The 12,570-nt window shown below is 37.1% G+C and overlaps 1 pseudogene; it reads right to left on the bottom strand.

Annotated features, from left to right (window-relative positions):
• Positions 1 to 392: 392 nt before the first annotated feature.
• Positions 393 to 1,802, bottom strand: LOC146732618 (uncharacterized; annotated as a pseudogene).
• Positions 1,803 to 12,570: the final 10,768 nt, after the last annotated feature.

Below are 12,570 nucleotides of genomic sequence, written 5' to 3'. Positions count from 1 at the left end.
AAATAATACTATATTTAAATATATTTCAGAAACACCACCAATCCAAAATACAATTATTCGGAATGCTTGCCCCTCAAAAACAGTTGCTCGATTACAATTTGCTGTCATACAAATACAAGTCATAAGCACATGGTTTTGATATAAATACAAACATATAGGCAAACACTTTAGGTCAGTTCATGAACACAGTCAGTTCCATAAGAAATACCTTTGGGCTACGATAACGTGGAAATTCACAAACGCTGGAACGACAACGTCGAAACACGTACTTGAAACGATGACCTCACACCTTTAAATTCTCTGGCCATAGGATGTTCACGCACCTTACAGTTCTTTAGTTGTTCAGTTGAAGTAGTCGGTCGACGAACACGCATTTGAAGTAAATGCTGAACTCAGTGGAAAACGACATAGCAGACCTTCAGCATTGATAACGTACGACGAAATGTAACAACACCCGGGATCCAATTGTCCCACACGCCAGGTGGTGACACCAAAACCTTGACACACCTGCTGACCACGCGAGGTATTGTATTGAATGACACGAATATAGGGGGTCTCCCTAGCTCAGTGGTAAATGTGTTCGCATTCACAAAAACACTAAACAAAACACAGAAATACGTAACAATAAGTAAAGGATCTAAGGCAGAATTCTCATTCAAACCTGAAGATATATCAGACCAATATGAAAGGGCCATCCTATCCGCCAAAACACCGTCAATAACTAGCTGTTGAAAAGACTGGTTTTGATCCATTAGTGTGTTGTGATTTAGTCTGATGAAATAATTATGTCTTGTCATTAACCTTGTACAATCCACCTCGATTTACCCTGCTAGGTTGTATATGCCAGAAATGTTGGTGACTGCGCAATTGTATTTCTCATTTCTGAGAGAACAGCTACCATTGGCTGGAATGCTGACCCACGACGAAAGTCTCGAAAGTGCCATCGGGATATATCCACAGGCATATCTGTGAATAATTTCCTCTGTCTTGTTCATCTTTGGGGCACTGTGTTTATTTATGGTTAGTTCAACTTCCTCTCATCTTAACAGAAGTGTTTCAAAGAACACACGAGTGACAATGGCATTTGAAGTATAACCATTTACTTTGCTGTATAAAATCTGTATTCCAACTTTCAGCATTTTCTCAATTAATGTTAGCACTGTATTTCTTGCAGAAGACACCCCAGGCAATACTTTGCTGCTGAAAATATTGTTGTGCTGAACCTTCTCCTTTGCTTGCTGAAATAAATCTTTCCCTTCAGCAATTGCATCCTCCGTTGAGTATTTGGGTAGTGGCTTTACATCTTAAAAAATAAATGTCAGTACACACTTCTTCCTAGCAAGAAGCGATAAGTAGGAAATGTATTTGACAATACTTCTCATGGAATGGAAGCATATAGATAAACATGACAGTTGCAATTGTGCTACTTTCATAATTTTTTTCCGGTTCCGGAATCATTACTTAATGTATTCTGTCGTGTTGTAATTTATGAGCAAGAATTGCAAAAAACAAATATAAAAAATATCACCGCAGCACCATGTGGTCCTACAAGTAGATTGAAACTCACCAAAGGTGTTCTCGTTATTACTTCTTGGTTTCTCCCTAGCCTTGTTAATATAAGTGGGGTTGGTAGTATTATCATTATGTAAACCTCGCTCCTGGCAGAAATGCTTTTGAACTATATCGCTGTTAAAACAGGAAGGTAATATGCCATGAACAGGAAATTCAATAATATGTGATTTGCAAACACCAATAACACCAAGAATACACGATGGTAGATCTTCCCTGCATTGTGTTGACATCAGTGATCTGGACTTGTGTCTGCATTTGTCATAACCCTTTTTCCCATTCTCAAAACCAAGAGAATATCGATTGTAATTTGTTGGTTCGTTCGTCTTAACTTGTCAATATTGGTCTTCTATCTCTGAAAACATCAATCAAAAACGCCGTGTTCTCAAAGAATGAAATAGATGTATCCAAGTGTTTTCCATTTGTGAGGGAAGACTGGTAAGGTGGACCATATCTTTGTTGAGAACATCCTTAGCCAGATGGTTCCTCATTTTTTCCAGTCTGACTTGGGTACAGATGGTTAGGTGTAAGTTTCTGGTGGATGGTCCTAGAATAATTTTCCCAGTCCCACTGAAAGGCCCCAATCGAACTCTTCCACACAATAAAGCCATCTCTACATTTGAATAGCAATAGACAAAAAGATAATATTGTGTGTGTTCATAAATATCTATAATTGACAGATATAATTTTATGCAATTTTGTTTCTTTGATTTGAACCATATGATGAATGTTGATCTGCTCATGTATAAATATTGAGTGGTATTATCTACTTCTGATGGTAGATTACATCAAATAAATCTCTGATACACTATAAAGATCTATTTAGTGTATTTCTTGACCGACACCCTTATCAAACATGTAGATCTAATCTCTCGTCTAATATAGATATTTTTTAGATCATGACGAAATGTAGACCAAAAAATAGAGGTGATGTGACATTCATAAATGGAGTAGTAATAAATGTACATATGAAATGACTTCAATGTGTAATCTTTCAAACTGATGTTCATACATTTATATATTATACATTGAAGCACATGTGTGTTCAAAGTGACCTTGGGATGAATGAACAGGTATAGGTGCATTTTACAAAGTGCCATTCATCCATTTGTCTGGGGGTAATTCTGGTTCTGTAGCAGAGTGGATTAAGCATAAACAGTTTTATAAACAGAAATATTACTAGCGAGTACGTATCACACTGTCATACCAAGCAGACAAAATCTGAATGTGCAAATAGAATCAACGTCAAATTTCCACAAGTATATCTTTGTCATTGAAATGAGGTTAAATTAACATCATAATGATTGTGAAACACCGGAACAGAACAGAACTGAGATTGAATCGATGTCATATACATGTAGACATTGAAATTGATATCCCACTTTATGTTGGAAACATGACTAGTTGTCAAATTCTACTCACTTTAAAGTTTATAATAACTGCAAAAACAAAGTTATATATTGAAATACAATACCTTTATTGCTATAAAAGTTATATAGGTGATATAAATTGGTTGAAAATACAATAGTACAAGATTATTTATTCACGTAATTTGCATCAATGCTAAACTGTTCTATCTATTGAACAATTATGACTATTTTTTGGAGCAAAGTCACGCCAGCAATATCAAAAACGAGAAATTAGAGAATTGATGTTATGATGAAATGAACATACCTGATTTAAGCCCACCTAAGGTTACATATAGAATATCAAATCAGTTATCAATAATTGTTACAAATCCTATTCATGATTAATTACAGGCAAATGACATTTGCGAATGTGCTATACTGACGAAAAAAAAGTCACGTCAGAATGGCCTCTTGTGACCCCCCCCCCCCAGTGATGGGATAGAAGTACAAAATCGGAACAAGGTGTATAGTAATACACAATTGAACAAATCTGGGTGACAACACCCTCAGTTACCGGCTTAGCACATATTATACAAAGCAATACTTATAAACAACCCCTCTGGGCACACGTTTAATGAACCACATGGAAGGGAGAGTGTGAAAGTCTGTTAGTAACTACTGCAAGTACTTAATAAAGTTATTTGTTGTGGTAACTGTCGCCCACATTCTAAAAAACTGCGCTCCCCTAATTATGGAATTAACTCGGTTTTGGGATTTACTTTTTCAAATAGATATTTCGAAATAATCGTTGAACTAATTACCTGCATGCATCCTAAATCATGTAATTTTATTTCTTAATAGGTTCCTTGGTATGCGTAGTAATGAAGTGCAAACAGCTGTACGAAGAGTACCTGCAGCAAAACAACCCCCAGCCAACTGAGGAGCTTCTCTAGTTCAGTAACATCTTATGTGTATGGATGGAGGCACCACAGGCGACTTTTAGGTCAATGACACCCACCTGCATCATTACCTTAAAGCAGCTTACAGGCAGCACGAGTCAGAGATGATGATGCAGCAGCTCAGCGATGACCAGCTGAAGATCCCGTCAACTTCAAGGGATGATATGATGATGCTTGTCGACAGTTGGGACTCCCTTAATATTGACATTTCGGCAGCATTGAAGAAGAACTTTATTCTGAATGCCTGGACGGGAGTGAAGCTGTTTGGGGGAGAAGAGGTCGTAGCGTTTCATACTGAGGAGGTGGCAAATGAGCCACCCAAAACATTGAAAGGAGGCAACATGCTGCTACACAGACCAATGACCCATTCCTTGCAGATGAAGGCAGTGAGCTTCTGGATATGGAACACGGTGAGTTTGATCCAGAGTTAGCGGGACCAGCGCATATAAACGTGACCTTGATAATGGGATTGTGTTTTCCAGAGCGAAGGACAAAAATGCTAATCATTCACACGTGAAATTTCGGTTTCAAATACCCCAGGAAAGTGTTCTATGTTTTTCGTGTAATTAGGTGTTCGTATTTATGGTATTTCTCTTCACAAAAACGATGAATTCGGCCAGATTTTGTTATCGGTTGGCTGAATATTACCCCTAATGGATCGTATTCCTGTGAAAGATTGGCTTTTTTATCCTGATTTGTAGGATCTGAAAAACATGTTTCACAACTTGTCTTCCATTTAAGGTGGCGGCCCCATATAGTAAATGTCGCATTTATTTTATTATCACGTGCGTGCCAGCTGATTATGACATGTATGACAATTATGTGAATATGGTATGTGTTATAGGAAGTAGGTGATGTCTAAAGTCTTATGAGGGGGAGGTTAAAGTACTTGATCAGACAGAATGATTATATTTGTTCTTTGGAAGTGAATGGTCTATTTGTACTTGACTGTGACCCACCCACCACTCGATTGTAATTTGGTCAGTTTCTATTAGACATCACTAGCATGACTAGTAGGAAAAAAACAATGTAAATATAGTGTCATCACACCTGGCTACTATCACTAGTTGTGCCACCCTCTACAAGCAACAATAGCACAAGTTATGAATGACGTCACAATCACTGATGTCGTTGCATAATATTCATGAAACTATTACCCGGATGTCACTCGGACAAACAAACCAACAATATGGCGGTTTCGCAAGCGTTTATACATGTTACGTTAACTGAAGACGATGTACCAGTAGCAAAACTTTTGCATTCCGACATACGTGAAAATTCAGTGGACAGGTTAAAACGATGGTTGAAATGTCGTGGTTTAATTAAAGATTTCCGGGAAAAAACATAATCTGGTTAATAGGTAAGTAAAAATTATTGTGTGCGTCTGACGTTACCACTGGCAACCGTATCCCGGTCACCATAGCGTAAATACTACTTTGACGTGCATGAAGTTACGTCGCACTGTCAGCGATCGATGTAATTCTTATTTGAAAGTTTTTAATTAGAATCATGTGTCGTTTAGTCATCTGTCGAATGTTGCTTTGTTTATATTGAAAAATTGTATATGAGCGAAATGAAACTGCTACCGCGAGTTGCGAAAAAAATATCGCATGATCACGACGGTCGGAACACTTTCACTGACTTGCATGATAATATTGTACAAATGACTGGTCGGAAGGTGATATTGAGGCCTCTATGCCTCACAATTTCGTCAAAGTTTGTTGTGTTTTACCAGCCAGAGGCACAGTGACTATACAGTGTTCTCCACGCATTGATTTTGGTAGGGCGGGCCGCCATGGTAATATCATACGCCGCCAGGCTAAATATCGGTCGACGGTTCTGCTTTAAAACACGCTCCAGATCGTTGTAGTGTGAAACCGTGACCCTAAAGGTGCGATCTATTAGGAGCTGCGACCTCAGTTTTCTCGCCGAAACGCCGTCCCGTCTGCGTGGTCTGGCGACAGCAATTATGCGAGGCGCGTCAAACTTCTTGTTTATTGTGTTGCTTTACTGAATCGATAAATGGAATCTTATCAAAGGCTGCGCCGGTATATTTCGCGTACTGATTCATGGGTAAAAGTTGACAAGAACCCGAAAATATTGACGCATGTAATGTTTCATGTATTAAAAATAAGAATATTAAAAGGGCTGGGGTGTTGAAGGTGTCTGAAAATAACGTATTTAAATAATAAATACGTGGGAAATATGTGTATGAAATGTGCTGGTAATCATTAACTGGGTGCATTATTCTATGAATAAAAACGTGTGTGGCTGAAAATTTATAAAATAATTATGATTGTTTTAATTTCATTTGTGGAGCGCCTTCTGTGACTTCCTGTATTCAGGATGATTCACTTCAGCCGCGAACGCAGTAAATGCTCGGCTACATTGTATCTATCTTCCTTTGAGTCAGCTGCTGTTATGTCTAGACGCATGTTTATTTTGGCACATTTAATAAAAAAATACAAACGCTGTCAGAACCCAATTGTCGAGTTGCGTCGATTTCCCTGTAGGCCTACGATCTTCAAAGAGTCTGTCGGTAATCTGGTTTACTTGTGAACTCGCTGTACACACGATAGGTTCGTCATTTGGTATCAGTGCTTCAATTTTTTCATGTCGGGACGCGGTCTTCTAAAATATTTCTCTAAACGTCCAGCCAATGAAGTGGACAAGTCGATAGTCCAGTTAGCTTCGTCTGCCGCCAATGTCTGTTCTTCGGATGAAGATGACGAGCCACCGGCGAAAAAAGCTTTGAATTCGAAACATCGCACCGCATGATTTGACCCTGCATGGACAAGGCGGTACACGTGGCTACTCTATAAATGAGAGAAAGCTAAGGAACACTCTTTTTTCAGAGTTACCACAACCCCCAATATTAACATTGTTTTATTGCTATCACAATCTCAAAAAAAGTCATAGCTTACATTTATTTTCTTTTTGCGATCCATGAAAAAAACACAACATTTCCCGGGCTTGCCTAAGTAAGCACTGAACGCGTTTCTACAACAGCCAATCAACAAGCCGAATTCACGCAGCTGATGACCATACGTTTCCATGACAACCGGCAGACTTCACCACAGATCGACAATCGTCAATTTATAATCAAAAGACGGAGAGGGAAAATGGGAGAGTGGCCAATAATATTAAAAATGGTGAAATTCAAGGTTTTTCAAGGTCTGGAAAAGTGGTATTAAAAGATTATTATGAAGTTAATTAATTTTTAAAATTGAAAATTTGTATAAGTATTCGGGAATGCTGTGCTGTGATTTGTTTGGGGTGCAAATTTGTACATTTTATTTTTAATTTTGATTAATACCAGCAAGGAAGAAAAGGGCCACCAGTTTTGCCCATCAATGAATGGAAGCCATTTCCAAGGACGCCAAATGTAATTGCAAAGCATCAGCTATGGGACTCTGTAGCCATGTGTCAGCCCTGTTGTATGCTTTGCTTGATTTATTCCACCAACAACCATGGCCATGCTCTTCCATCCTACACAAGCCAGACGTACAACTGGAACAAAGGCCGACAGAAAAAGAGAACGTGTAACTGAAGCTAGAACTATCCATCCAAAGCAAAGAGAAGTGTTAGCGATGTTTCAAATTTTGACCCTCGTCCACCATCAATGCAGAATTCAAGACTTTACTCTCATCAGGACATTAACAAGTTTGTAACATCACTGCAATCTGCAAACCAAAAGACAGTCAGTTTCCATTTGGCAGACCCTATTTTGCATTACATACGAGAACTATTAACTTGACGATGGACGTAAGGAAAACGAAGCCACAGATACTGTAAAACTTCTCTACCATCTCATCAGCCATACATGTTGGTAAAGCAGCAAGGTGAATGGTTCTCCCAGAAATTGCTGCGTATTACTATGTCAAATTGCAGAGAGATTTACATGGCCAATTCCGTTAATAGAATAACGGATGTCCTCTGAAGAAAGCTATGGGACAAGTCCGCAACAGCATTTGCCATGCAGTATGGAATTCAGAATGACGATGAGGCCAGAACAGATTTCATCAAGCTGATGGGAGATATTGAATCAGATATGAAAGTCATACCGACTGGTATGTGGGTAAATCTACTTTTTCCAGAACTTGGATGTGATATAGAAGGATTAATATATCAGCCATCTCTACCTAGCAACCAATATGGCGTACTGGAAATAAGATGTCCAAAAGTGCTGGAGAATATTGACCCCAATAAAGCAAAGTCAGAGCTCCCTAAGAAAAGTGGTCGTCATTATGCTTAAGAGAAGATGATGGGGTGCTATCCCATGGGGTGGATCAGTGGCAAAAACATTTTCTTAGCATTTTATCATTATTCCATCATTATGTTCGGTGTTTCCGTTCGCAAAGAAGGGGTCGTCGTGAGAATAGTGAGGGGAATATGTCAGCAAGTTCTTGACCGACATGACCTCATGCTTGGATAGCATTAGGTATGAGAGCAGCTGTTTTCCGTAACCCATAACCTTTTAGGGGTTTTCGATATTTCTTTGCGAAAAGTGTGATTCACCACGTGGGTGAATGGGGTGATAATGTGGGTGAATGTACTGTCTTCTTTCTACTTGTCCCTTCTTTGTCATTTGGCCAATACGTTATTCATATTATCTTCACTTGTGCTATTATTTCAATTTTGTCCACAACTTATCTTTTATTATCCCACCGGTTGAACAAGGTTACTATAACTGCATAATACCATATTCACCCAAGCCTATTATCGCGTTATTATTACTGGATAATACCATATTCACCCAAGCTTATTATTGGGTAATTATTACCAGATAATACCATATTCACCCAAACCTATTATTAGGTTATTATTACTGGATAATATCGTATTTACCCAAACCTATTACCGGGTTATCATTACTGGATAATACCGTATTCACCCAAGCCTATTATTAGGTTATTATTACTGGATAATACCATATTTACTCAAGCCTATTATTGTGTAATTATTACCAGATAATACCATGTTCACCCAAGCCTATTATCGGGTTATTATTACTGAATAATACCATATTCACTCAAGCCTATTATTGGGTAATTATTACAAGATAATACCATGTTCACCCAAGCCTATTATCGGGTTATTATTACTGGATAATACCGTATTCACCCAAGCATATTATTGGGTTATTATTACTGGATAATACCGTATTCACCCAAGCCTATTATTAGGTTATTATTACTGGATAATACCATATTTACTCAAGCCTATTATTGTGTAATTATTACCAGATAATACCATGTTCACCCAAGCCTATTATCGGGTTATTATTACTGAATAATACCATATTCACTCAAGCCTATTATTGGGTAATTATTACAAGATAATACCATGTTCACCCAAGCCTATTATCGGGTTATTATTACTGGATAATACCGTATTCACCCAAGCATATTATTGGGTTATTATTACTGGATAATACCATATTCACCCACGCCTATTATCGGGTTATTATTACTGGATAATACCGTATTCACCCAAGTCTATTATTGGGTAACTATTACCAGATAATGCCATGTTCACCCAAGCCTATTATTGGGTTATTATTACTGGAAAATACCGTATTCACCCAAGCCTATTATTGGGTAATTATTACCAGATAATAACATGTTCACCCAAGCCTATTATCGGGTTATTATTACTGGTTAATACCATATTTACCCAAGCCTATTATGGGGTTATTATTACTGGAAAATACCGTATTCACCCAAGCATATTATTGTGTAATTATTACCAGATAACACCATATTAACCCAAGGCTACTTTAGGATTATTATTACCAGATAATACCATATTAACCCAAGGCTACTTTCGGGTAATAATTACAGATAATACCATGTTCACCCACACACATATTGTAAAAGCATTAAATTCTCACTGGCATTAATTCGAGCATATTAAATACATATTTATATATGATTTAAGTGAATATTCACTTATGAGCAAAAAGTACAAAAATTAAAATCCAGTGAATATTATGCATGCACAGTGCTTCATATTTCGACCATGGTGCTGTAATGACTGAAGCTTCTGTCAAAATCATATTCAAATTACCCATTTCACATATACCATTTACAACATTCGCAATTAATGATAAATATTTAAATTATATAAACACAGTTTATTAATACACAAAATACGTAAATTTAAGATACAAAAAAATACGTAAATTAGTTGCATTCCTACTTTGTAAATATTTATAATGATATACATGGGTTAGGATGGTGAATAATTTTGGAATTCCATTTTCAGAATAACAAGTCAAATTTTTACTCGTTTTGGGCCTCTGCATCGGTCACCTCCCCTGAAGTCACAAACTCGGTGAGGGCAAACTCTGGAATGTCATCAGGATATTCCCTTTCAGAGTTGGCTCCTTTTTTTAATTCTAGATGCATGCCGTGCATCTAGCTTTTTAAATAATTCATTCATTTCTTGAGATCTCCATGGAAAAGCTAAAACAAGGAGACACTTCCTAAAGTCTTGTCTTTCCTTCTCTTCCTCCTCAGAACAAGATAATTCACTTGACATATAATTTACAGACAAGATCTGGCTGTACATTGCTTTCTTTTCTTCTCCAGTTTTCTTCTGTTTAGTTTCTGTAAAATATAAATGTACACATAAATATATAAATAAAATTGTTATTTAATTAAAATAATTATGTATAAATTATTATAAGCAAAATGGACAGACATGGACATGTATACCTATCAAACATTTCTGGCATGTCTGATGGATAGACAGGCTAGGCAATTACGCTATACTCTCATTAGTAAAATATTGTTACCCACAGTAATAATTTACAGTTGATCAATACGTTTTAGTTCATATGGTGGTATATGGGAAAACACTTGGTGTGACGATCTAAATTTAAAAAAAAATACAAGTACAGTTTTTTGCATACAGCAGAAACTAGAGAAATATGGGGTACTATGTATGTATACTTTGTATTTGTTCATTTATCCACTGTAAGAATCAAAAATCATGTCACAGCATCACCAAGATCTATAGACAGTGGAGTTATTTCGACCATCGCTTGTTATTTTTAAAGTTATGACAATTTTAATAATACAATATTAGAGGTAGATTTGTTCATTTATCTCTATTTATCCACTGTAAGAATCAAAAATCATGTCACAGCATCACCAAGATCTATAGACTGCATAATAACATGAAAACTTACAGACGGAACGGATTTGGTTGCAATTTTCAAAGAAGGGGCGTATTATTATGACCGCTAACAAATGATTACATTTTGGTAGGAATGAGGATTCAGATTACCATAGAAACAGAATTTTCTGGAATGATCTTTTCAAGAAGTTCTGAACGATTTTTTATGAAATTTTCAGGAGGGTTTACCCATGAGATACGTCAACAACACAATTAAATTGAATTATTCATTGCAGGAGTTGACTGTTGAATCTTATAGTGTGACTCAATTATTCAAGTAGGCGAATCAGGGTACATACATCCCAAAATAATACCATCTTCACCTACCAGAATTTGTAGAGGTGAATTAGGCATTTCGTGCTGTGTTGGCTGAGAAGCATCAGTTGCTTTAGAACTCTTCCCATCATTTTCGGGAATATATTTATTACCAGTTCATATGAAAATGTTAAATGTCAGGGTAAAATCCTTTCTTCAACTCCCTGCATGGTTTGAGTGCAGTGTTTTCAAACTCAAGAATGTAGAAGGTGGGACCACTGAACCCACATAACCATTGCTAAATAATTCTTTTTAATTTACAAAGCAACATAACTATTTTGATACATACAAATTATGTACATTCTTGTGGAAGTTAATAACTTGAAGCTCACATATACCTGCACAAAGCTTGCAAAGCCCTTTTCACGACAGAAGTGTTTTAACTACCAAGTCAATACACTCAAAATGAATGCATACAGCAGCGCGTTGTGACCGTCACAGCAGTTCCAATTCCCTCACAAAAGCAAAACACCCCAGACGACAAATTCGTGGAAAGCCCCTCAACATATCATCTACTTGAAGCTTCGTTTTTTTCATCTACGCCATATCTACTTTTTATCTACGATACGTCTACTTTTCATCTATTTGTTCATCTTCTTTGTGAAAACAAGATTTCATCTACGATTTGTGTTTTTCATCTACACGAGTAAAAGAATGAAGATTAAAACATAATTCCACTACTCCCCCCTCCCCTGTGCATGGTGTAATTTAATTATTCTAAGACACTTTTTATCATAATTATATTTTTTACATTCCCAGTATTCACAAGAGACCCTGATATCACTGTCTTCTTTGAGTCTTCTGTCATGAATTTGTTTACGCGTATCTGTTGACCGACTTAATTAGCTGATTATTAGCGAATTGCTGTGTTATGTCTGTCATCGTTTAGGCTTATTTGAAGTTTTGGACGGAACTTGGCTCAGTGATTTGGAACTAATTACCAGACAACCGCCGCTATTCTGACAGTTGGTTTCCATAGTTATTAATGTAGTGAACGATATGACGTATTCAGTACTTAGTGTGATTGGCTTTATGATTGAAGGTTACGCCCTAGAGTCTTTTTACTGTTTTGAAATTGGTTAGAGTTTTGAAAATGAATAAAGAGAATTTGACTTGGTCTGGAGGAGTACACCAGAACAGAGGCAGTCCTGGAGAGCCTTGGGACGAGTGTTGACGCAGTCTAAAAGAGTCTTGGG

This window comes from Saccoglossus kowalevskii, chromosome 17, assembly GCF_978046115.1.
Source record: "Saccoglossus kowalevskii chromosome 17, keSacKowa6.1, whole genome shotgun sequence".
NCBI classification, from domain to species: Eukaryota; Metazoa; Hemichordata; class Enteropneusta; family Harrimaniidae; genus Saccoglossus; species Saccoglossus kowalevskii.
This window is presented reverse-complemented; position numbering and strand designations above follow the sequence as displayed.